The following is a 25,936-nucleotide window of genomic DNA, read 5'->3' as shown; positions in this document are numbered from 1 at the left end:
GATGAACTTAATTATCCTGAACATAGTCAAAAGGTATTCGCAAATTATGTCGTAGCTCGCGTTATAGTTCTACTGTTTAGATATGTTCCTAGAGAAAAATTAGTTGAAAGTTGATAGTAGAAATTATGCGGACTAGGTCCGTAAACTGAGGATTGTCCTCATTGCTTCTTAGAAGGCTTATGTCCTTAATGCACCACTCAGTGTGCTGAACCTCGAACGTTGTCTGTGGATGTTGCGAACATCTGACATACACGTTTTGATAACTACGTGATAGTTCGGTTAAACGGTTTAGAGTTGAGGCACCGAAGACGTTTTTGAAACGTCGCGAAACATATGAGATGTTTCGAGGGCTGAAATTGGGATTTTAGGCTCGTGCCCACGTCAAGAGGTATAAGACCTCCGACGATTTTCTTAGCCTGCAAACTAAGGGAGAAAAGCTCAATTTTTGAGCTTGTGCTCAGATTGTCTGAGTACAACAATCACTTGAATCAAGTGGGAGTTAATCTTCCAGATGAGATAGTGATGTTTCTCCGAAGTCATTACCACCAAGCTGCTAGAGCTTCGTGATGAACTATAATATATCAGGGACATATATGATGATCCTTGAGATATTCGCGATGTTTGACACCGCGAAAGTAGAAATCAAGAAGGAGCATCAATTGTTGATGGTTGGTGAAACCACTAGTTTCAAGAAGGGTAAGGGCAAGAAGGGATACTTCATGAAACGGCAATTCAGCTGCTGCTCTAGTGAAGAAACCCAAGGTTGAACCCAAACCCGAGACTAAGTGCTTCTGTAATAAGGGGAACAGCCACTAGAGCAGAATTACCCTAGATACTTGGTAGATTAGCAGGCTGGCAAGGTTGATAGAAGTATATTGGATATACATTGTGTTGATGTGTACTTTACTAGTACTCCTAGTAGCACCAGGGTATTAGATACCGGTTCGGTTGCTAAGTGTTAGTAACTCGAAATAAAAGCTACGGAATAAACGGAGACTTGCTAAAGGTGAGCTAACGATATGTGTTGGAAGTGTTTCCAATGTTGATATGATCAAATATCGTACACTCCTTCTACCATCGAGATTGGTGTTTGTGTTGAGCATAGACATGATTGGATTATGTCTATCGCAATACAGTTATTCATTTAAGGAGAATAATGGTTACTCTGTTTATTTGAATAATACCTCCAATGGTCTTGCACCTAAAATGAATGGTTTATTGAATCTCGATCGTAGTGATACACATGTTCATGCCAAAAGATAGTAATGATAGTACCACCTACTTGTGGCACTGCCACGTAAGTCATATCGGTATAAAACGCATGAAGAAGCTCCATGTTGATGGATCTTTGGGCTCACTCGTTTTTGAAAGGTTTGAGACATGCGAACCATGTCTATTGGTGTATTTGCATGAAGAAACTCCATGCAAATGGACCGTTCGGACTCACTTGATTTTGAATCACTTGAGACATGCAATTCATACCACATGGGCAAGATGACTGAAAGTCTCGGTTTCAGTAAAATGGAACTAGAAAATACCATATATATGAGGCATAGGGCTGCCCATAAGACACGTGATTCGACCTCTCGTTGGTGCAGCCCTGCATCTCTCTCTCCCTCCTCTTCTGTGGTGCTTGGCGAAGCCCTGCAGGATTGCCACGCTCCTCCATCACCACCACGCCGTTGTGCTGCTACTGGATGGAGTCTTCCTCAACCTCTCCCTCTCTCCTTGCTGGATCAAGGCGTGGGAGACGCCACCGGGCTGTACGTGTGTTGAACGCGGAGGTGCCGTGCGTTCGGTACTTGGTCATCGGTGATTTGAATCACGACGAGTACGACTCCATCAACCCCGTTCACTTGAACGCTTCCACTTAGCGATCTACAAGGGTATGTAGATGCACTCTCCTTCCCCTCGTTGCTAGTCTCTCCGTAGATAGATCTTGGTGACACATAGGAAAATTCTGAATTTATGCTACGTTCCCCAACAGGTTAGTCCTCAAATCTATGAGGCATGTTGAGGCACTTCGTCTCAATATTATTTCAGTTGGTTTCCTTGATGGAGATGATTACTTGAGCAGTTTTGGAAAAGGGCAGTACAAGCTCACCAAAGGCAACATGATTGTTGCAAGAGGTAAAATGGTCTCAGTTTTGTATCATGTTCATGCTAAGCTCTTTAGTGCTTCCGTCAATGCACTAGAGAAGGATGATAGTTGTGCTTTATGGCACAAGAGACTTGGGCACATGAGTGAGAAGGGGATGACAGTGCTAGTGAAGAAAAAATTGTTGAAGGGTGTGAAAGGAGTTCACATCAAGAAATGTTCAGATTGTCTAGCAGGGAAGCAACACCGAGTTGCCTTCAAGACTCTACCTCCTCACAAGAAGCCCGAGAAGCTGGACTTGATACATTCCGATGTTTGCAAAATGTCGGTAAGATCTCTTGGTGGTGCTAAGTACTTTGTGACTTTTATTGATGACTTTTCCAGGAAAGTTTGGGCCTTCACTTTGAGGACCAAAGATCAAGTACTAGGTGTATTCAAGCAATTCCAAGCCTCGGTTGAGAGAGAAACTGAGAAGAAGATCAAGTGCATTCGCACTGATAATGGAGGAGAGTATATTGGGCCATTTGATGCATATTGCAAGCAGCAGGGTATTACGCATCAATTTACTCCCTCGAAGACACCACAGCTGAATGGTCTTGCTGAGAGGATGAACCGGACAATTGTGGAGAGAGTTAGATGCTTGTTGTCAAGTGCAAAGCTATGCAAACACTTTTGGGGTGAGGCTTTGATGACTGCAGCTTATCTTATTAATCTCTCACCAAGTTATCCTTTGCAGGGAGATGTTCCTAATAGGGTCTGGTGTGACAAGGACGTCTCATATGACCACCTGAAGGTTTTTGGGTGCAAGGCCTTTGTTCATATTCCTCAAGATGAAAGGTCAAAGCTTGATTCGAAGACACGGCAGTGTATCTTTCTTGGTTATGGTGGTGATGAGTTTGGCTACAAGCTGTTTGACCCTATAGCAAGGAAAGTTGTGAGAAGCCGTGATGTTGTGTTTGTTGAAGACCAAACAATTGAGGATATTGTGAAGACAAAGGGGCAGGTTCCTCCTTAGCAGCAGCAAGATATGATTGATTCTGACCCAGTTCCTGCAGCTCCAGCTCCTGTGCAAGTTGAAGCTGATGTAGAAGATGTACAAGATGATGTACAAGGTGGTGCAGGTGAAGAAGATGCTCCCCAACAGCAGCAACAAGAGTATGATGCTGAAATTGATGATCCGGATCAGCAAGAAGCACCAGCACCAGAAAGTCCACCAGCTGCTCCACTCAGAAGATCCAACAGGGGTCGAATTCCTTCCAGTAGGTATCCCTCAGATCAATACGTGGTGTTATTATCTGACGGTTCAGAACCTAAATGCTTTGCAGATGCAATGGAAGATGAGCACAAGAAGGAGTGAAAAAATTCTATGCAAGAAGAGATGGATTCCTTGTATAAGAATCACACTTATGAGTTGGTGAAGTTGCCCAAGGGCAAGAAAATTTTGAAGAACAAGTGGGTCTACAGAATCAAGCAAGAAGAGCACACATCACATCCAAGGTACAATGCCAGGCTAGTTGTAAAAGGACTCGACCAGAGAAAAGGCATTGACTATGATGAGATATTTTCTCCGGTTGTGAAGATGACATCCATAAGAGTAATCCTTGGCATGGCAGCAAGTCTCAACTTGGAGGTTGAGCAAATGGATGTGAAGACTGCATTCCTTCATGGTGAGTTGGAGGAAGAAATATACATGGAGCAACCTGAGGGGTTTCTTGTGAAAGGCAAAGAAGACTATGTGTGCAAGCTGAAGAAAAGTCTCTATGGCCTGAAACAAGCACCAAGACAATGGTACATGAAGTTTGAAACTGTCATGGGGGAGCAAGGCTACAAGAAGTGTAGCTCAGACCATTGTGTGTTTATTCAGAGGTTCTCAGGTGATGATTGTTGGGGAACGTAGTAATTTCAAAAAAATTCCTACGCACACGCAAGATCATGGTGATGCATAGCAACGAGAGGGGAGAGTGTTGTCTACGTACCCTCGTAGACCGAAGCAGAAGTGTTGACGCAACGTAGAGGAAGTAGTCGTACGTCTTCCCGATCCGACCGATCCAAGCACCGTTACTCCGGCACCTCCGAGTTCTTGGCACACGTTCAGCTCGATGACGATCCCCGGGCTCCGATCCAGCAAAGCTTCGGGGATGAGTTCCATCAGCACGATGGCGTGGTGACGATCTTGATGTTCAACCGTCGCAGGGCTTCGCCTAAGCACCGCTACAATATGACCGAGGTGTAATATCGTGGAGGGGCGCACCGCACACGGCTAAGGAACGATCACGAAGATCAACTTGTGTGTCTATCGGGTGCCCCCTGCCCCCGTATATAAAGGAGTGGAGGAGGGGAGGGCCGGCCCTCTCTATGGCGCGCCCTAGGGGAGTCCTACTCCCACCGGGAGTAGGATTCTCCCTTTCCTAGTCCAACTAGGAGTCCTTCCATGTAGTAGGAGTAGGAGACAAGGAAAGGGAAGGGAAAAGGAGAAGGAAGGAAGGGGGCGCCCCCCTTCCCTAGTCCAATTCGGACTAGCCAAAGGGGAGGGGTGCGGCCACCCTTGAGGCCCTTTTCCTTCTTTCCCGTATGGCCCAATAAGGCCCAATACGTATTCCCGTAACTCTCTGGTACTCCGAAAAATACCCGAACCACTCGGAACCTTTCCGATGTCCGAATATAGTCGTCCAATATATCGATCTTTACGTCTCGACCATTTCGAGACTCCTCGTCATGTCCCCGGTTTCATCCGGGACTCCGAACTCCTTCGGTACATCAAAACTCATAAACTCATAATATAACTGTCATTGAAACCTTAAGCGTGCGGACCCTACGGTTCGAGAACAATGTAGACATGACCGAGACACGTCTCCGGTCAATAACCAATAGCGGGACCTGGATGCCCATATTGTCTCCTACATATTCTACGAAGATCTTTATTGGTCAGACCGCATAACAACATACGTTGTTCCCTTTGTCATCGGTATGTTACTTGCCCGAGATTCAATCGTCGGTATCCAATACCTAGTTCAATCTCGTTACCGGCAAGTCTCTTTACTCGTTCCGTAATACATCATCCCACAACTAACTCATTAGTTGCAATGCTTGCAAGGCTTAAGTGATGTGCATTACCGAGAGGGCCCAGAGATACCTCTCCGACATTCGGAGTGACAAATCCTAATCTCGAAATATGCCAACCCAACAAGTACCTTCGGAGACACCTGTGGAGCACCTTTATAATCACCCAGTTACGTTGTGACGTTTGGTAGCACACAAAGTGTTCCTCCGGTAAACGGGAATTGCATAATCTCATAGTCATAGGAACATGTATAAGTCATGAAGAAAGCAATAGCAACAAACTAAACGATCAAGTGCTAAGCTAACGGAATGGGTCAAGTCAATCAGATCATTCATCTAATGATGTGATCCCATTAATCAAATAACAACTCTTTGTCTATGGTTAGGAAACATAACCATCTTTGATTAATGAGCTAGTCAAGTAGAGGCATACTAGTGACACTCTGTTTGTCTATGTATTCACACATGTATTATGTTTCTGGTTAATACAATTCTAGCATGAATAATAAACATTTATCATGAAATAAGGAAATAAATAATAACTTTATTATTGCCTCTAGGGCATATTTCCTTCAGTCTCCCACTTGCACTAGAGTCAATAATCTAGATCACATCACCATGTGATTAACATCGATAGTTCACATCATCATGTGATTAACACCCATAGTTCACATCGCCATGTGACCAACACCCAAAGGGTTTACTAGATTCAGTAATCTAGTTCACATCGCTATGTGATTAACACCCAAAGAGTACTAAGGTGTGATCATGTTTTGCTTGTGAGAGAATCTTAGTCAACGGTCTTTCACATTCAGATCCGTTATGTATTTTGCAATTTTCTATGTCTACAATGCTCTGCACGGAGCTACTCTAGCTAATTGCTCCCACTTTCAATATGTATCTAGATCGAGACTTAGAGTCATCCAGATCAGTGTCAAAACTTGCATCGACGTAACCCTTTACGGCGAACCTTTTTGTCACCTCCATAATCGAGAAACATATCCTTATTCCACTAAGGATAATTTTGACCGCTGTCCAGTGATCTACTCCTAGATCACTATTGTACTCCCATTGCCAAAATCAGTGTAGGGTATACAATAGATCTGGTACACAGCATGGCATACTTTATAGAACCTATGGCCAATGGCATAGGGAATGACTTTCATTCTCTTTCTATCTTCTGCCGTGGTCGGGCTTTGAGTCTTACTCAATTTCACACCTTGTAACACAGGCAAGAACTCTTTCTTTGACTGTTCCATTTTGAACTACTTCAAAATCTTGTCAAGGTATGTACTCATTGAAAAACTTATCAAGCGTCTTGATCTATCTCTATAGATCTTGATGCTCAATATGTAAGCAGCTTCACCGAGGTCTTTCCTTTGGAAAAACTCCTTTCAAACACTCCTTATTGCTTTGCAGAATAATTCTACATTATTTCCGATCAACAATATGTCATTCACATATACTTATCAGAAATTCTGTAGTGCTCCCACTCACTTTCTTGTAAATACAGGCTTCAACGCAAGTCTGTATAAAACTATATCCTTTGATCAACTTATCAAAGCATATATTCCAACTCCGAGATACTTGCACCAGTCCATAGATCGCTGGGGCTTGCATATTTTGTTAGCACCTTTAGGATTGACAAAACCTTCTGGTTGCATCATATACAACTCTTCTTTAATAAATCCATTAAGGAATGCAGTTTTGTTTATCCATTTGCCAGATTTCATAAAATGCGGCAATTGCTAACATGATTCGGACAGACTTAAGCATAGATACGAGTGAGAAACTCTCATCGTAGTCAACACCTTGAACTTGTCGAAAACCTTTTGCGACAATTCTAGCTTTGTAGATAGTAACACTACTATCAACGTCCGTCTTCCTCTTGAAAATCCATTTAATCTCAATTGCTTGCCGATCATTGGGCAAGTCAACCAAAGTCCACACTTTGTTCTCATACATGGATCCCATCTCAGATTTCATGGCTTCAAGCCATTTTGCGGAATCTGGGCTCACCATCGCTTCTTCTTAGTTCGTAGGTTCATCATGATCTAGTAGCATGACTTCCAGAACAGGATTACCGTACCACTCTGGTGCGGATCTTACTCTGGTTGATCTACGAGGTTCAGTAGTAACTTGATCTGAAGCTCCATGATCATCATCATCATCATTAGCTTCCTCACTAATTGGTGTAGTAGTCACAAGAACAGATTTCTGTGATGAACTACTTTCCATTAAGGGAGCAGGTACAGTTACCTCATCAAGTTCTACTTTCCTCCCACTCACTTCTTTCGAGAGAAACTTCTTCTCTAGAAAGGATCCATTCTTAGCAACGAATGTCTTGCCTTTGGATCTGTGATAGAAGGTGTACCCAACATTATCTTTTGGGTATCCTATGAAGACGCACTTCTCCGATTTGGGTTTGAGCTTATCAGGTTGAAACTTTTTCACATAAGCATTGCAACCTCAAACTTTAAGAAACGACAGCTTAGGTTTCTTGCCAAACCATAGTTCATACGGTGTCGTCTCAACGAATTTAGATGGTGCCCTATTTAACATGAATGCAGCTGTCTCTAATGCATAACCCCAAAACGATAGTGGTAGATCGGTAAGAGACATCATAGATCGCACCATATCTAATAAAGTACGGTTATGACGTTCGGACACACCATTACATTGTGGTGTTTCAGGTGGCATGAGTAGTGAAACTATTTCACATTGTTTTTAACTGAAGGCCAAACTCGTAACTCAAATACTCTTCTCTACGATCAGATCGTAGAAACTTTATTTTCTTGTTACGATGATCTTTCACTTCACTCTGAAATTCTTTGAACTTTTCAAATGTTTCAGACTTATGTTTCATCAAGTAGATATACTCATATCTGCTCAAATCATCTATGAAGATTAGAAAATAATGATACCTGTCGCGAGCCTCAATATTCATCGGACCACATACATCAGTATGTATGATTTCCAACAAATCTGTTGCTCGCTCCATTGTTCCGAAGAACAGAGTCTTAGTCATCTTGCCCATGAGGCATGGTTCGCAAGCATCAACTGATTCATAATCAAGTGATTCCAAAAGCCCATCAGCATGGAGTTTCTTCATGCGCTTTACACCAATATGACCTAAACGGCAGTGCTACAAATAAGTTGCACTATCATTATTAACTTTGCATCTTTTGGTTTCAATATTATGATTATGTGTATCACTACGATCGAGATCCAACGAACTATTTTCATTGGGTGTGTAACCATATAAGATTTTATTCATATAAACAGAACAACAATTTATTCTCTTACTTAAATGAATAACCGTATTACAATAAACATGATCAAATCATATTCATGCTCAACGCAAACACCAAATAACACTTATTTAGGTTCAACACTAATCCCGAAATTATAGGGAGTGTGCGATGATGATCATATCAATCTTGGAACCGCTTCCAACACACATCGTCATTTCACCTTTTACTAGTCTCTGTTTATTCTGCAACTCCCGTTTCGAGTTACTAATCTTAGCAACTGAACTAGTATCAAATACTAAGGGTTTGCTATAAACACTAGTAAAGTACACATCAATAACATGTATATCAAATATACTTATGTTCACTTTGCCATCCTTCTTATCCGCCAATCACTTGGGGTAGTTTCGCTTCCAGTGACCAGTCCCTTTGCAGTAGAAGCACTTAGTCTCAGGCTTAGGACCAGACTTGGGCTTCTTCACTTTAGAAGCAACTTGCTTGCCGTTCTTATTGAAGTTCCCCTTCTTCCATTTGCCCTTTCTTGAAACTAGTGGTCTTGTCTACCATCAACACTTGATATTTTTCTTGATTTCTACCTTCGTTAATTTCAGCATTACGAAGAGCTTGGGAATAGTCTTGTTCATCCCTTGCATATTATAGTTCATCACGAAGCTCTTGTAGCTTGGTGGCAGTGATTGGAGAATTCTGTCAATGACGCAATCATCTGGAAGATTAACTCCCATCTGAATCAAGTGATTATTATACCCAGACATTTTGAGTATATGCTCACTGACAGAACTGTTCTCTCCATCTTGCAGCTATAGAACTTATTGGAGACTTCATATCTCTCAATCCGGGCATTTGCTTGAAATATTAACTTCAACTCCTGGAACATCTCATATGCTCCATGACGTTCAAAACGTCATTGAAGTCCCGATTCTAAGCCGTTAAGCATGGTGCACTTAAACTATCAAGTAGTCATCATATTGAGCTAGCCAAACGTTCATAACGTCTGCATCTGCTCCTGCAATAGGTCTGTCACCTAGCGGTGCATCAAGGACATAATTCTTCTGTGCAGCAATGAGGATAAACCTCAGATCAAGGATCCAATCCACATCATTGCTACTAACATCTTTCAACACAATTTTCTCTAGGAACATATCAAAATAAACATATGAAAGCAACAACGCGAGCTATTGATCTACAACATAGATATGCTAATACTACCAGGACTAAGTTCATGATAATTTAAAGTTCAATTAATCATATTACTTAAGAACTCCCACTTAGAAAGACATCCCTCTAATCTTCTAAGTGATCACGTGATCCAAATCAACTAAACCATAACCGATCATCACGTGAAATGGAGTAGTTTTCAATGGTGAACATCGCTATGTTGATCATATCTACAATATGATTCACGCTCGACCTTTCGGTCTCAGTGTTCCGAGGCCATATCTGCATATGCTAGGCTCGTCAAGTTTAACCTGAGTATTCTGCGTGTGCAAAACTGGCTTGCACCCATTGTAGATGGGCGTAGAGCTTATCACACCCGATCACGTGGTGTCTGGGCACGACGAACTTTGGCAACGGTGCATACTCAGGGAGAACACTTCTTGATAATTTAGTGACAGATCATCTTATAATGCTACCGTCAATCAAAGCAAGATAAGATGCATAAAAAGATAAACATCACATGCAATCAAAATATGTGACATGATATGGCCGTGATCATCTTGCGCCTTTGATCTCCATCTCCAAAGTACTATCATGATTTCTATCGTCACCGGCTTGACACCATGTTCTCCATCATCTTGATCTATATCAATGTGTCGTCACATGGTCGTCTCGCCAACTATTGCTTTCGCAACTATTGCTATCGCATAGCGATAATGTAAAGCAATTATTTGGCGCTTGCATCTTATGCAATAAAGAGACAACCATAAGGCTTTTGCCAGTTGCCGATAATTTCAATAAAACATGATCATCTCATACAACAACTTATATCTCATCACGTTTTGACCATATCACATCACAACATGCCCTGCAAAAACAAGTTAGACGTCCTCTACTTTGTTGTTGTAAGTTTTACGTGGCTGCTACGGGCTTAAGAAAGAACCAATCTCACCTACGCATCAAAACCACAACGATAGTTTGTCAATTTGACTCCGTTTTAACCTTCGCAAGGACTGGGCGTAGCCACACTCGGTTCAACTAAAGTTGGAGAAACAGTCACCCGCAAGTCACCTATGTGCAAAGCACGTCGAGGAAACCGGTCTCGCGTAAGCGTACGCGTAATGTCGGTCCGGGCCGCTTCATCCAACAATACCGCCGAACCAAAGTATGACATGCTGGTAGGCAGTATGACTTATATCGCCCACAACTCACTTGTGTTCTACTCGTGCATATAACATCTAACCATAAAACCTGGGCTCGGATGCTACTGTTGGGTTTTGTAGTGATTTCAAAAAATTTCCTACGCACACGCAAGATCATGTGATGCATAGCAACGAGAGGGGAGAGTGTTGTCTACGTACCCAACGCAGACTGACTGCGGAAGCGCTGACACAACGTAGAGGAAGTAGTCGTACGTCTTCACGATCCAACCGATCAAGCACTGAAACTACGGCACCTCCGAGTTCGAGCACACGTTCAGCTCGATGACGATCCCCGGACTCCGATCCAGCAAAGTGTCGGGGAAGAGTTCCGTCAGCACGACAGCGTGGTGACGATCTTGATGTACTACAGCAGCAGGGCTTCGCGTAAACTCCGCTACAGTATTATCGAGGACTATGGTGGCTGGGGGCACCACACACGGCTAAGGAATAGATCACGTGGATCAACTTGTGTGTTCTAGGGTGCCTCTGCCTCAATATATAAAGGAGCCAAGGGAGAGGGGGGCACCGGCCAGGTGGAGGGCGCAGGAGGAGTCTACTCCCTCTGGGAGTAGGATTCCCCCCAATCCTAGTTGGAATAGGACTCCTTGAGGGGGGAAAGAGAGAGAGGGGGGCCGGCCACCTCTCCTAGTCCTAATAGGACTAGGGGAAGGGGGGAGGCGCGCGGCCACCTTGGGCTGCCCCTTTCTCCTTTCCACTAAGGCCCATCAAGGCCCATATGGTTCCCGGGGGGGTTCCGGTAACCTCCCGGTACTCCGGTAAAATCCCGATTTCACCCGGAACACTTCCGATATCCCAACATAGGCTTCCAATATATCAATCTTTATGTCTCGACCATTTCGAGAATCCTCGTCATGTCCGTGATCACATCTGGGACTCCGAACAACCTTCGGTACATCAAAATGCATAAACTCATAATATAACTGTCATATAACTGTCATCGTAACCTTAAGCGTGCGGACCCTACGGGTTCGAGAACAATGTAGACATGACCGAGACATGTCTCCAGGTCAATAACCAATAGCGGGACCTGGATGCCCATATTGGCTCCTACATATTCTACGAAGATCTTTATCGGTCAGACCGCATAACAACATACGTTGTTCCCTTTGTCATCGGTATGTTACTTGCCCGAGATTCGATCGTCGGTATCTCAATACCTAGTTCAATCTCGTTACCGGCAAGTCTCTTTACTCGTTCTGTAATACATCATCCCGCAACTAACTCATTAGTTGCAATGCTAGTGATGTGCATTACCGAGAGGGCCCAGAGATACCTCTCCGACAATCGGAGTGACAAAACCTAATCTCGAAATACGCCAACCCAACATGTACCTTTGGAGACACCTGTAGTACTCCTTTATAATCACCCAGTTACGTTGTGACGTTTGGTAGTACCCAAAGTGTTCCTCCGGTAAACGGGAGTTGCATAATCTCATAGTTATAGGAACATGTATAAGTCATGAAGAAAGCAATAGCAACATACTAAACGATCGGGTGCTAAGCTAATGGAATGGGTCATGTCAATCAGATCATTCTCTTAATGATGTGATCCCGTTAATCAAATAACAACTCATTGTTCATGGTTAGGAAACATAACCATCTTTGATTAACGAGCTAGTCAAGTAGAGGCATACTAGTGACACTTTGTTTGTCTATGTATTCACACATGTATTATGTTTCCGGTTAATACAATTCTAGCATGAATAATAAACATTTATCATGATTATAGGAAATAAATAATAACTTTATTATTGCCTCTAGGGCATATTTCTGGGCATATTTCTTTCAAGAGGAACCACAACCTGAGAGAGAGAGAAAGAAGAAGCAGAGGTTCTGTCCAGATTTGCTGCATCTGACTAGACAGTGTTCAAGCTGGTGTTTGGAGGCTCAAACGTGCTTGGATCGACCCCAAACTTGGTAAGCTCGTTCCTTACTTTGAGTACTTCGATCTGGTTAGCTGGTTTGAGGATTGGGTCAGTGGAGCATCAAATTTGAGAGTGGTTTTGTCAGCTCTGACTGCTGCAGTTTTAGAACAGAGTAGTTTTGGGAGACGAACAGTTTGTGTAGGCAAACGATGTCCGATTGAGCTGAAATTTGGAGGGGATCTCAAGAACTCGTGTGTCTACTTGTCTGCCAAATTTGGTGCTGTTTGGTCCAGTGGTTTAAGAGCAGTTTGCAAAACACCAGAGGGTACAGAAGCTGTGTAAACTCTGCTTTGCTGAAACCTTGTCTCTTGTGGTTGTTGTTGCTGTTGCCGGTTGGCAACATGGAGAGTGTGTTGTAAATCTCTCTAGAGGTTCTAGAGAAGACTTTGTACTCATCATTCTCATAGTGAAGTTGTGTGGACCGGTCGGTCCACAGCCGTGGTTTTTTACTCCTCAAGTTGAGGAGGTTTTTCCACCTTAAATCCTCTGTCACATGTGCATGTTGTTTGTGTTATTCCGCTGCTTACTTGTTGGTTGAAGCTATCCTCAAAGTTCATCACAAGTGGAGGGGGCTGTGTAGTGTGCATATTTGCCGTGTCGGTAAATTTGTGCAGCGCATTGTTGCTGTCCAGCCCCAACAGAGATCAGGTATCCTTTCTGCCTTAAATCCAGCAATACATCATCATCATGTGGATGTCGCGAATCATGAACGAAGTTAGCATGTTCTGGTCAAGACACCATCCTACTTCACCCAGTTCTTGGCCCATGCAGTGTCAGCGCCATGGATTACAGACGTTCTTCCATGAAGATCATCCCGCTTGTAGACCCCTGCCAACTGCTCCAGCAGGAGCTCATGATCTCCGGAAGCTTATCATCTCAACAAGTTGATGTTGCCAACAATGACCCGCTGGGTCCGAACCAATTATTTTCTTGGAGTTTATCTGCAACCCTAGTACGCTGTTCAAAAGAGTTCACACCTGGTGCTGCCGATAGCATTGCAGGCCCAGTCTACTGCCTTAGCAACGCAACCCACTTCTTGTATTTGGTAGCTGGCTATGAAGATATGTCTCTTCTTCCGCTGGACTGCAAGGTCATCCCAGTCTCAGATGGCAGCAGCGTCCTGATACAGATACCAAAGTATGACAACCGAGAATTGTACGAAAACTACAAACCACAGTTCTTCAAGGAAAGTGCTGAAAGAATCCTCAGTTTCACTGAGATGACGGTGTATTTGAATGAATACAATTGCATGGATTGTGAACTCCATGGCGCACGCTGCGCATTCAGCTCATAAAGGAGTCTACCATTCTGCATGCCTGGTATGATCAGATCTGACTGTCCAAAACTATATATAGTACTCCCTCAATTTGCAAATACATCACTTCGTACAAAGCATACAGTCGACCTTTTCGAACTTTGATTACTAAAATATTAGGTGGAAATAGTATCGTCAAGTTCGTCATACAGAGATAGTTTCATTATATAAATTTCATGATTTTATACTAACATGTACTTCCTCCGTTCACAAATATAAGATGTTCTAACTTTTTTCTGATTCGGATGTATATAGACGCATTTTAGGTGTTTGTTCACTCATTTCAGTCTGTATGTAGTCCATATTGAAATATCCAAAACATCTAATATTTGGGAACGGAGGGAGTACATACAACAAAGTAACAGTCAAAAGATACATATTAGAGACCGTGTCAATGTCCAAATCATCATCGATTTACGAACGGAGGGAGTATCATTCTATTTTATTTTGACAAAGAAGCAAAATCTAGAGTGCAATTTACTCATTTTACAGTTCCATGTGTTTGAATCTTCCATGAGACTGTCCGCCAATTATTTTTCATTCAAAAATAGCACCACAGATCATTTAAGCAGCCTGCTTGAGCAATCACATTGTGCCATAACTCTCATAAAACAAATCTGAGAAATAATCAAGCACAAAAAAGATATGTTTTGTTCGTCTATCAGACACCGGCCTTATAAAATTTGGAACTCTTTAGCTGTTATTTGCCCTAAATTTTGCTATGCGACACTAAACTGAATTTTTGGGGATATCAGTCAAAAAAATTTAGACCTGCAGCCTCCACCAGCATGCCTACACCCCCAGGATGCGACCCATGATCGATGGGATTTGGGCAGGTTTAGAGAGGGCAGGGAACTAGCTAGGCATTTTAAGGGGATGAATTGGGGACGACAGAGCAGAGTAACTGAGAGAACCGACCTCGACCGGGTCCACATGTATGTGACCGAGACCATGTTCAGAAAAAAATTGCCCAGTTCAGTCAAAAGGTTTGTCTTGACCGTAAAAGCTGTGCGCATGACCAAAACATAAGAAAAACTAACAGACCAGTGGCATTTTCAGAAATAGCACCAAAACAATGCGACTAGTGTCATTTTTATAAATTTTCCAAAAAATAAAATCTGTTTGATAAGTTGTACTTGTGACAAAGATTTATTTTTTCTTCTCTTTCTAAAAAAGAAAAAACAGCGCCACATATGTGTTCCGCATATATTAAAAAAAACTACTGTATCCTCTAGGGAAATTTACTGCACCAACAGTAGAAAACACTCGTATAACAGTTTGTCGGTTCTACAACTTTTTTTCAAGAATTATAATTGATTTATTTTATCTCATTCTTGGTATTTGCAGGTACGCATATCAAAGTCATTGCAGGTACTGCTATAACTGAGTGTTTTTAACTTCAAAATAAAAAAGAACTTATATTGTGTAAATTCTTATTGTTGGCTAGTGGCTACTCTGACTCTTGATATCCTCTTATCCCCATGACACTGACTAAGCAACTGCTTTTAAATCCCGATGCAATATGTTGATGACCTATTGTCTATTTTCTCCGCTACATCATCAGTGGCCGTGTTTGTTGCTCTTTTGTTGGCGGTGGCCACTGTGCTTTATCTTTCACTCAAGACAAGATATAATGCGGAGATACATTTGAAGGTAGAAATGTTTCTCAAGACGTATGGAACATCGGAACCCACAAGGTACACTTTCTCTGAAGTTAAGAAGATGGCAAGACGTTTTAAGGAAAAAGTAGGGCAGGGAGGATTTGGAAGTGTATACAAAGGTGAACTATCAAATGGAGTGCCCATGGCAGTCAAGATGCTAGAGAACTCTACAGGAGAGGGAGAAGTATTCATCGAAGTTGCAACCATTGGACTAATCCACCATGCCAATATTGTCCGTCTCCTGGGATTTTGTTCTGAAGGAATGAGACGGGCTCTTATTTACGAATTCATGCCTAACGAGTCACTGGAGAAATACATATTCTCTGATGACTCTAATATTTTTCAGAATCTTCTAGTACCAGACAAGCTGCTACATATTGCGTTAGGCATCGCCAGAGGAATGGAGTACTTACATCAAGGGTGCAACCAGCGTATCCTCCACTTTGACATTAAGCCTCACAATATCCTGCTGGATTACAACTTCAATCCAAAGATCTCAGACTTTGGCCTTGCCAAATTGTGCACAAGAGACCAAAGCATCGTCACCTTAACAGCAGCAAGAGGCACAATGGGCTATATTGCACCAGCGCTATATTCTCGGAACTTTGGGGAGTATCGTACAAGTTAGATGTGTACAGTTTCGGAATGCTGGTGCTAGAAATGGTGAGCGGAAGGAGGAATTCAGACCCAAGTATTGAGAGCCAGAATGATGTTTACCTCCCAGAATGGATCTACGAGAAAGTAATCAACGATCAGGAGTTGGTGCTTACTTTGGAAACGACTCAAGAAGAGAAAGACAAGGTGAGGAAGCTGGCTATGGTGGCACTGTGGTGTATCCAGTGGAACCCAAGAAACCGTCCGTCGATGACAAAGGTCGTTAACATGTTAACAGGGAGGTTGCAGAATCTGCAGATGCCACCGAAGCCTTTTGTCTCATCTGAAAATGAACCTATGCCATAAATCAAAACAGTGACTACCATACTCTGTCAGCATTCAAGTTTGTACTTTGCCTACGTGTGTGATGCAAGCATAGAAATTGCTGTGCTTCGATGCTTTCGGTCCATTAGGTCTGGAGATATATGAATAATCACAGGTCAGTGCCATGTAATAGTGCTCTGCTAGTTGTTTGCAAGATACACAATATGCAATTGGTTTTGACTTTCAACAGCTACTTCCATATTTATGTCCAAAAACTTGCAATAGAGCTGTGCACAATACAATAATCTGTCGGTTACCTTATTCAGATGTTACCTTTCCGGCACAGTGATCTGATCTGATCTGCAATTCGGTAGAATTCCATGGATGCATCAGACATCCACATCAATTGGGGCTTCACTTATTTCAGTTTAATAACAAACTCCGAGAGGGATCGAAAATGTGGAATCTTGGCCTACGCCATGAACGGGATCTTGGAAACTGTGGGAGGGAGGAATAAAAAATCTAAGCAGTGGTGTGGCGCACTACTACCTCTTGATCTTGGACTGTGACAGAGAGGAATCGAAGCGCGGCCGCTGCCATTACCAAGCAAGCGAGGGAGATGACGACACACCTCGACGTTGCCTCCAAGAAGGGGGAATGACACCCGCGGGCGCCATCGCTGCCGGACCGGCAAGAACCGGGCAGGATTTTCATCCGTATCACTGCCCATCTTCACACCACCAAGGCTTGGGGCAGCACCATCCATGAAGCCTCGCATCGCCGCCACCGCGACACCTTGCCAATGAAGCCGCACTGCCGTGGTCCTCCAACACCTCACACAGCAGAGAGCACGACCCAAACTCCACCACCAACTCAGACTAGGAACGGCAGCATTAACGTCCCTCCACCTTGGGCACAGATCAAGACCACCGCAACGGCCGTAACCATGGTTTTGGTAACCGAGCGAAATTCCGAGCTTCCGCGCGGTTACCGCGTTTACCGACCCCCCTCGAGAAACACTAATATCGAGCAAAAAATCTCGAATAATTTGAAAATTTGGAATTCAAACTCTCACAGTATAGTTAAATACCGGTCATCGCTTTCCTACCAGCAGAAGTGGTTGTGGCCTGGTGGTAGAGCGAACCATTCATCAGCTGGGAGACGCGGGTTCGAGTCCTGGCTGAAAAAATGTTTGCCAATTTGTTGGAGCGACCAGGGCTCGAACTCACGACCAGTGAGCAACTGAGCAAGTGCCAGCTGCTGTCGAATAGCCACAAGGCCAGGGTAAAACAACTGATAATTTGGAGTTAAATAGCTTTCTATATCGATTTAAAAAAATTTGAATTCAAAATTTGACTATAAATTCCGTCCGAAATTTTTCCAGAATTTCATGGTTACCGTGGTAACCGCAAATTCTGATGCCCCTCGAGAAAAAAATGTCCACTTGGGATCCAAAACCTTGGCCGTAACCCACCAAGGGACAACCACGAGAGGGAACGAGCCCATCCACTCAGATCGAGCCAGACCCAGATTTGAGCCACCTCGTCTCACCCAACTCCAGCGCCAACTCCACCGGAAGAGCACCATCACCCGCCCACGAACGTGGAGGTGACCGGTCGCCCGCTGCCTGCCCGGATCTCCTTTCTGGCTAGGCCTCCTCAGCACCGCCGCCTCCATGGCCGTGGACATGCGCCACCGCCACCAGCTTACTCTGGCACACCGCACACTCCCTGCCTCCCTGCTGCCTATCTTGCCGGATCCTTCGCTCCTCTGCGCTCCTCCCCGTGCGCAGGTAGCATCACTGAGCTCTCGCGCCGCCGGCCACACCACCTCCACCGCAGCCCCGGTTGTTGGGACAAACCCCGGGTAGCTCTCTCTCTTTCTCTCTCTCTCTCGCTCAGACGAAGATGGAAGAAGGAGCACACTGTTTTTTTTTTGGCGCACAAATGCCTCGCCAAACGAACGGCGCCTCAGCCGCACATATGGCCTCTTCTATTCTCTGCAGCTCGAGCTGCTGGCTCGGCTCATACTGGCATATCGATCAGTACATAGGGTGGGTCTTTATACCCGGTTGCACACACAGACTAGCACACGCACACACGCAAGACCCGGACACCACACCGGCCGCCAGTAGCATGTACACCACGATCCACTCAACTCGGCCACACTCCGCTGCACGCGCACAGAAAGAGATTTGCTGCACTAATCCATACGTGCATGCCCCAACTAACTATGCTAGCTAATCTCCGTGCACAACGCATCCGCTGCAGTCCGCGCGATCCACACGCACGGCCAGCACACACGACGAACATGGGCACGCCCACGCACGCACGGACCAGACCTGGCTCGCCGACGCCGGTCGCCACCGCACGAGCATGGCTTATTTGTAACACCTGTGATGGCCCGCCTCCGCGCGAAGATGGCCCGTCGGTGACCGCCGCCTTCGATGGCCGGGAGGTTTAGATCTAGGGCCTTCTGGTTGTAGGGTTGGGGTTCCTCCGGAGCCGCAAGCGCGTGCGACCTTGGAGGCGAGAGTGATTCGATTCAATTCAATTCAGCAAAAGTAAGAAAAGTGCTTGGAGCCACATCTGCCTCAATAACTGCATTCATCATCTTATGGTGACTGCCTTTTTTTTCAGTCCCTGGACAAGGATCACGTATGCATGACTTCAATATTTTGCTAGTACCGAAAAAGAATCTAGTAAGATGTTACTGAAGGGTACCAAATTAATGGGAATACCGGTTTAGCTGTGTTTCTACAATTATGCCCTGCAATACTTGAATTATACCATGTAACTTTAATCTTTAGCTGAGTGAAAGATTGCAACATATTATGTCAATAAATTCAGATAATTGTTTGGTGCTGATGACGTGCTTACCAGTTATCTACATGGCCTCTCTATCACCAGTGATATCGTTTTCTGTCGATCAATAGCATTTAGATGTTGATACGCATTGTATTTTCATAAACTAAAACCATATCTCGGTATGTGATCTCAAGATATTTTTATAAATGTGATCGTTTAACTTTATATTATTTGGTAACACAGAAACATATTATGATTTTTTTTATAAAATAAAAACAATACTACCTTACATTAGAAATACTAGGACCGGCACATAGTTAACAATAATGTAATTTTTTGTTTCGAAAAGGGAAAGAAAAAAATACATTTGCAACCAGATGTAGGTAGGAGTATTACAAATTAAGTGAAAGGATTCTAATGGACTATAAGGACATACCAGAGCTACCTCATTGATATGTAATCCCTCGGTTTCAAAATAAATGTCTTAACTTTGTACTAACATTGGAGCGAGTAGTAAGTGCTACTATTAATATTCATCATTTCATGTACGCATCCAGGAATGATAGGAAATTGAAGGCAAAAGTACATGGATATTTCTTGGGTATAAGTCTGAAGGTAAAGTACATATATGCATGTGGAGTGAGTATAGTGATTGATGAGAATCATGCGTGACTTTTTTCCATGACAAAATTAATATGGATCAAAAAAGGGGTGTAGCGCAAGGCTCTCCTTGAAGAGAAAGTGACGAGCCGATGTGTTGCTGTTGATAAACCCTATCTTCTCTACGCTCCACTTGTCGGAGGAGGAGAAGACTGAAGCGATAAAGCAAATATTAGCGGGGGTGAAGACGCTAGAGGTGGCTCTCAAGGAATGCTCCAAGGGGATGCCCTTCTTCGGCGGTGATAACATTGGATACGTGGATATAGCACTTGGCGGTCTGTTGGCGTTTCTGCAAGGAACTGAAGAACTATGTGGTACCAAGCTCTTTGGCACCTCAAATACCCCACTTCTGCTTGCTTGGGTGGAGCGTTTCACTGCGCTGGACGCTGCCAAGATGGCTCTGCCAGATGTCAGTAAGTTGGTTGCATTTGCAAAGACAAGGCAGGCCCGAATTGCTGCCAGTATAAATGTGCCTGTCAAGAACTAAGCTAAGTTGGCACCCAATTGGTTTGGATAAAAAAAATATACTACTTATTACAGTTATGTCTGTCTGTTGTATAGCTATGCATTATCTCTCGTTGGTGTCATTGTCACACATGTCATGTATGCAATATTGAATGGAATATGGAAACGTGGAATGTTCCCTGGTTATAATATACTCCCTCCGTTCCTAAATATAAGCCCTTTTAGAGATTCCAATACCGACTACATACAAAAGCAAAATGAGTGAATCTATACTTTAAAATATGTCCATATACATCCAAATGTAGTCTGTATAGAAATATCTGAAAATGCATATATTTAAAAACGGAGGAGCAATCTTATTTTTATGTTTTTTTTCTTCAACGAGATGGAGTTTGGAATGAGAAAATGTCCATCTTTGTCGGAGATGACCATGTGGGCCCAACTCTGCCAAGTCACAAAGGGAGATGTCAAAGAAAACAAACACCTTCAACACCAACTTGCATGATCTGGTAGTTCAGAACTTGAGGATTCAACAAAAACGCACCTTGATATATGACTCCTCTGCGGGGATGACTATTCCAAGTGTATCGTCATCTCCACTGTACATAACATCCTCGCTGTGTTGTACCAGATGACTATTCTGAGTGTGTTGTCTGTCAAGAACTGAACTAAGTTGTCAACCAATCAGTTTGGATCGGAGAATATTTATTATAGTTATTCTACTGAAGAAAATACATGTTGTATAGCTCTGCACTATCTCTTATGTTGTCTCTATTGCACATCTCTGTATGTAATGTTGTACTAAACAAGGAAGATAGAATGATCTTCGGTTATAATATTCGTTTCTTTCTTCCTGATATTATTTTACAGAGAGGGAGTCTGGAGCGAGAGAGGTACATCTTTAATGGAGATGACTATTAGTACCCCAACCGTGACAAGTCACAAGGGAAATTGTTGAAGAAAACACCTTCAACACCAACTTTCATGACCTGGTAGTTCAGATTGAGATTCACCAGAAATGCACCTTGATGTATAATCCCCTGTGGCAACGTATAAGACCTCAACAGAAGGAACTAAAGGATGACTATTCCGAGTGTGTTGTCATCTCCACCGCATGACATCTTCGCTCTGAAGTCGAATCAGAGATAGTTTTGTACCTATGACCTCGTGTGGACCTAACTTATCCTGGAGAGAACAAACAAACAAGAACATGGCATCTACGTGTACATGAACCAGATTGTCGATGATTAATGCGCCGCTCGATCTACTGACGGTTATGGAAGCCGATAGGGAGGAAAGTGGTGCCCGAAGGGATCTCGACAACAATGATGGTGACACGGTGGTTTTACCTAGGTTCACCCCCAGTGGATGGGTAAAAGCCTTATCCCTTATGTCATGCCTACCGAGCTTCATTGATCAAAGAGATGATTAAAATCGTGTAAACTTAATCTACACAGGGCTAGGTTACAGGTTCTTTCAAAGTCAGGTGATCTTTGATGGAGGGTCACCTGCCCCTTATACGGCTTGTGCATGCAAACTTTCAAGGCTAGCACAGTGGAGGAGAAGACTGAAGGGAGAAGGCAAATGCTAGCGGGGGCAGTCGAAGATGCTAGAGGGAGTTCTGAAGGAATGCTCCAAGGGGAAGCCCTTCTTCGACGGCAAAGTATTGGATACATAGACATCGCACTGGGTGATTTGGTGTCGTGGCTGCAGGGAACTGAAAAGCTACGTGGTACCAAGCTCTTTGACACTATGAATATGCCATTTCTACTGGCGTGGATGGAGTGCTTCACCGCGTTGGACGCCGCCAAGGTGGTTCTACCGAACGTTGGCAAGTTAGTTGAGTTTGCCAAGATGAGGCTGGCCCATCTTGCAGCTACTGCAAAAATGAACTAATTTGGTCCGAATCGGAGAATATTTATTACGGTTATGTCTCCTGAAGAATACAAGTTATATATATACTAGTTGTGTATTATCTCTTGTGGGTGTCTCTGACAATCGAGGAGGCCAGCATGAAACAGATCAAAGACTTGGCGCTTGAAGATCAGCAGGGCCAAACCACTTTATTCCGGCCGAGCCAGCAGCCCCCACGTCACTGTCCGGCTGCAGAGGAGAAGACGAACGCCTCCCGAGCGTGGCTGCGCCGCATCGCGCTGGTGCAGCGCACCGACTTGTCGATAGTCAGCCGCCCGTCCGGGGCACGCAGAGTCCATGGGCCGTCGGCCCAGATCAGGCCCCGAACAGGCCTGCTACCGCCGCCGTACGCCATGGCAGATCGCGCCGCCGTGCACCGACCACGTCCGATCCGCTGCCTCTGGAGTCACCCAGCGCCGCGACACCTTGTCTTCATCTCCACAGACCACCTCGCACACGCATCCGTCGCCGTGCATCCCCGCACAGATGCACGACAACGGCGTGCCTCCTCTGCCCTCCACCTTCAGCGAGACGGGCGCCGCCACCGCGGCGGCGGCGGCAATGGCCAGGGGAATCAGGCTGGGAGAGTCTTGGCTACGGTTCAGTTGGAGCCTCCGGAGTCGCTCGAGCGGAGGCGACCCGGGAGGTGCGGGAGCGACTCAACAACAAAAAAAGCGCTCATTGCAATCTAGCCAACGATTATTATCCCGGGATCTATGCCAAAAACTATTTTAGGCTGGCATGTATCGTATAATACACCTATTCCCTTTGTCCGGTGAAAAGTGTACATATAGAAACTTTAGAACAAATTATAGAATGGAGTAAAAAACACACGGAAAAGATGCAAGCCACCGTCTCTCTCCTTTTTAATTACCCAACCTCCAATGAGCTAAGTGCATATAAAAATTAAAGAGACCATGTGTAGAATGTTACTGGTCTCGATTTACCGTGTGATGAGAGAAAAACATTTTTTCCTACTTTAAAGTGCATTGAAAAGATAGAACTAACACTCTTTTGTGTACAAATTTAAAGCCAAATAAATCGAAAATCCAAATCGGTGCCCAGACTCATCTGCTCCCGGTCAGAAAAAATTAAAAAAAAATACTAGAAAAATTCAAAAAAATCCAATTTTTTTTTGCGTGGTAGATAATTTGATGTGTGAGGTCCGCTCCAAATTTTAAATCATTTGGATATCTGAGCAGCTCTCGGCAAAAAAGATAAATCGGGTCAAAACAGTGCGTGAACAGTAAACTTTTTTATAGACCCTGATTTTGTCTTTTTTGCAGAGAGCTGCTGAATTGTTCAAATGAGTTAAAATTTGCAGCGAACCTCATGTATCAAATTATCTACCACCCAAATTTTTTTTAGATTTTTTTTGAGTTTGTCTAGTATTTGTTTTGATTTGTTTCGTCAGCGCGGGTGCAGCTGAGCCCGAGAGCATGTAGCGACCCGACCTCAGACGGTCAAGTCTCTGTGCATAAGTGTCATCCCTGGATCGGTAATGCTGACACGCACAGTACTTGAAGGATTTATAACAGAGTAGCAATCACACACTCATTACATCGAATGTCTCAAAAGAGAACTTATTACAATAAATATGGCTTAAGGCCATCTAATACGATAACAGCGGAAGGCTTGGAAGATAAAGTGAGTCCATCAACTCCAACGACATCACTGAGTGAAAGACCACGACCTAAGGCTCTTTACTCGTCGTCTGAAAAGTCTGCAACATGATACGTTGCAGCCCGAAAACGGGTCAGCACATGGAACATGCTGGCAATGTAACACAAGAGAGTAATGAATAGAATAAAGCTATCACTATATGCATATATGGCTGGTGGAGGCTGTATGGTTAATATGTTTTGCGAAAAACTAATTTTTCCCTACAACAAAGGAATAAATTTTTATTTAACTATCATGGTGGTTGTTAAACATTGAGAAGGTTCACCCAACTCAATCCCAATTAAGCTTCATCATTAAACCCAATCAAATTATATTAAGAGTAATGAGATCTACATGATAATCCAAGAAACTAGATACTCAAGACGTCCATAACCGGGGACACGGCTAACCATGATTAGTTTGTACACTCTGTAGAGGTTTGTGCACTTTTTCCCACAAGACTCGATCTCCTCCGTTTGATTTCTCGCACTACATGATGTTTGAGAAGCGGATGACCGAGACACAGTCTTTTCGAAGAGGTCCCTTTAACCGATAGATAGGCCTGTACACCTACAATCCCCTACATCTGCTAGCCCATCATGGAAAAGTTTCCCACAACTTACTCAACTATGCCAGAGCCCATATTGGCATGTGGCTGCACACGGAAGTTTCTAGCATGAATAATCTTATGATCCCTTTGAGCCTGGGTGGCAGTCCATAGGAGAATCACACGGTACCCTGGGATTTCCAAAAAAAAAACAGACAATCACTGGAATTCCCAGGTGCCTCAATCCACCCAGATGTGTATTAAAGTTGCCACCTTAAGTTAACCATTAATTAACAATACTCACATATGTCATGAATACACTCAAACCCAATCCACGTCTACGAGCATAGCATAGCAGTATAAGCAACGTAGAAGTAACTCCCAAGGTTTGATAGTAAACATGTGAATAGGTACTACCTCATCTACTTTCCAAACCCACAATTTAAATCAGACCCTAACCATGCAATTGTTTGAAGATTGATCTAATGCAATAAAACTGGGTATGAAAGAGGTATGATCAAAGTTTTACTTGCCTTGCTGATGATCCGCGAAACCTAGAGACTCGTAGTAGCACGCTTCACACTCCGGGTACTCTATCGCAAACAAACAAGCATACAATAAGCAATCAAGCAAGGGCACGGGTAAAACTCAAATAAGAGATCTAACCATAAAGTTCAACTTAAGAACTCCGGTTTGCAAAAAGAATCAAATCAAACGAAGCAACAAAACTCAAAACGGTGAAAGAAACAAGCTTCGTTTACTAATCTGGACTAAAGCCAAATTTTACAGTAGCAAAATCTTGTCTAAGTTGGTTAAACAGAAAGAGGGCTTCGAGACGAAACTCTAGGCACTTGAATCGCCTGATTCTGATAAACGAGCGTAAAGTTAAACTAAAATGAAAATCGGATCAGAAATAGCGATCGAAAATAATCGCGGAAAATTTGAGAAAAAGAAAAACTGACGAACAGGCTAACGAACGAACGTTCGCTGTCTGCGGCTAAACGGTGAAAACCATTCGTTAAAACTAACGTATGAATAGGCGTTCGCTAAATAACTAAACCGAAAAAATTAACCGAACCCGATCTAAAAAAAGATCTAGGGTTTAGAGAAAAGAAAACCGTTCGGTTTTCTTGCATAAACCAAGGCGGCGGCTACCTCCAGCGACGTCGTGGCGATGGTGCGGCAGCGGCTGCGGCGGGGCGGTGCGAGGTGCGGCAGCTGCGGCAGCGGCGACGCGGGGCGGCGGCTGCGGCGG

General features: G+C 43.7%; 1 pseudogene; it reads left to right on the top strand.

The window, feature by feature from the left end:
- The window catches only part of LOC125536305, a 30,669-nt pseudogene extending 14,001 nt beyond the window's left edge, over window positions 1–16,668 (top strand).
- The last annotated feature ends 9,268 nt before the right edge of the window (window positions 16,669–25,936 follow it).

This window comes from Triticum urartu, chromosome 1, assembly GCF_003073215.2.
Source record: "Triticum urartu cultivar G1812 chromosome 1, Tu2.1, whole genome shotgun sequence".
NCBI lineage: Eukaryota > Viridiplantae > Streptophyta > Magnoliopsida > Poales > Poaceae > Triticum > Triticum urartu.
The sequence above is the reverse complement of the archived record's forward strand: the minus strand, read 5'-3'. Positions and strand labels throughout refer to the sequence as shown.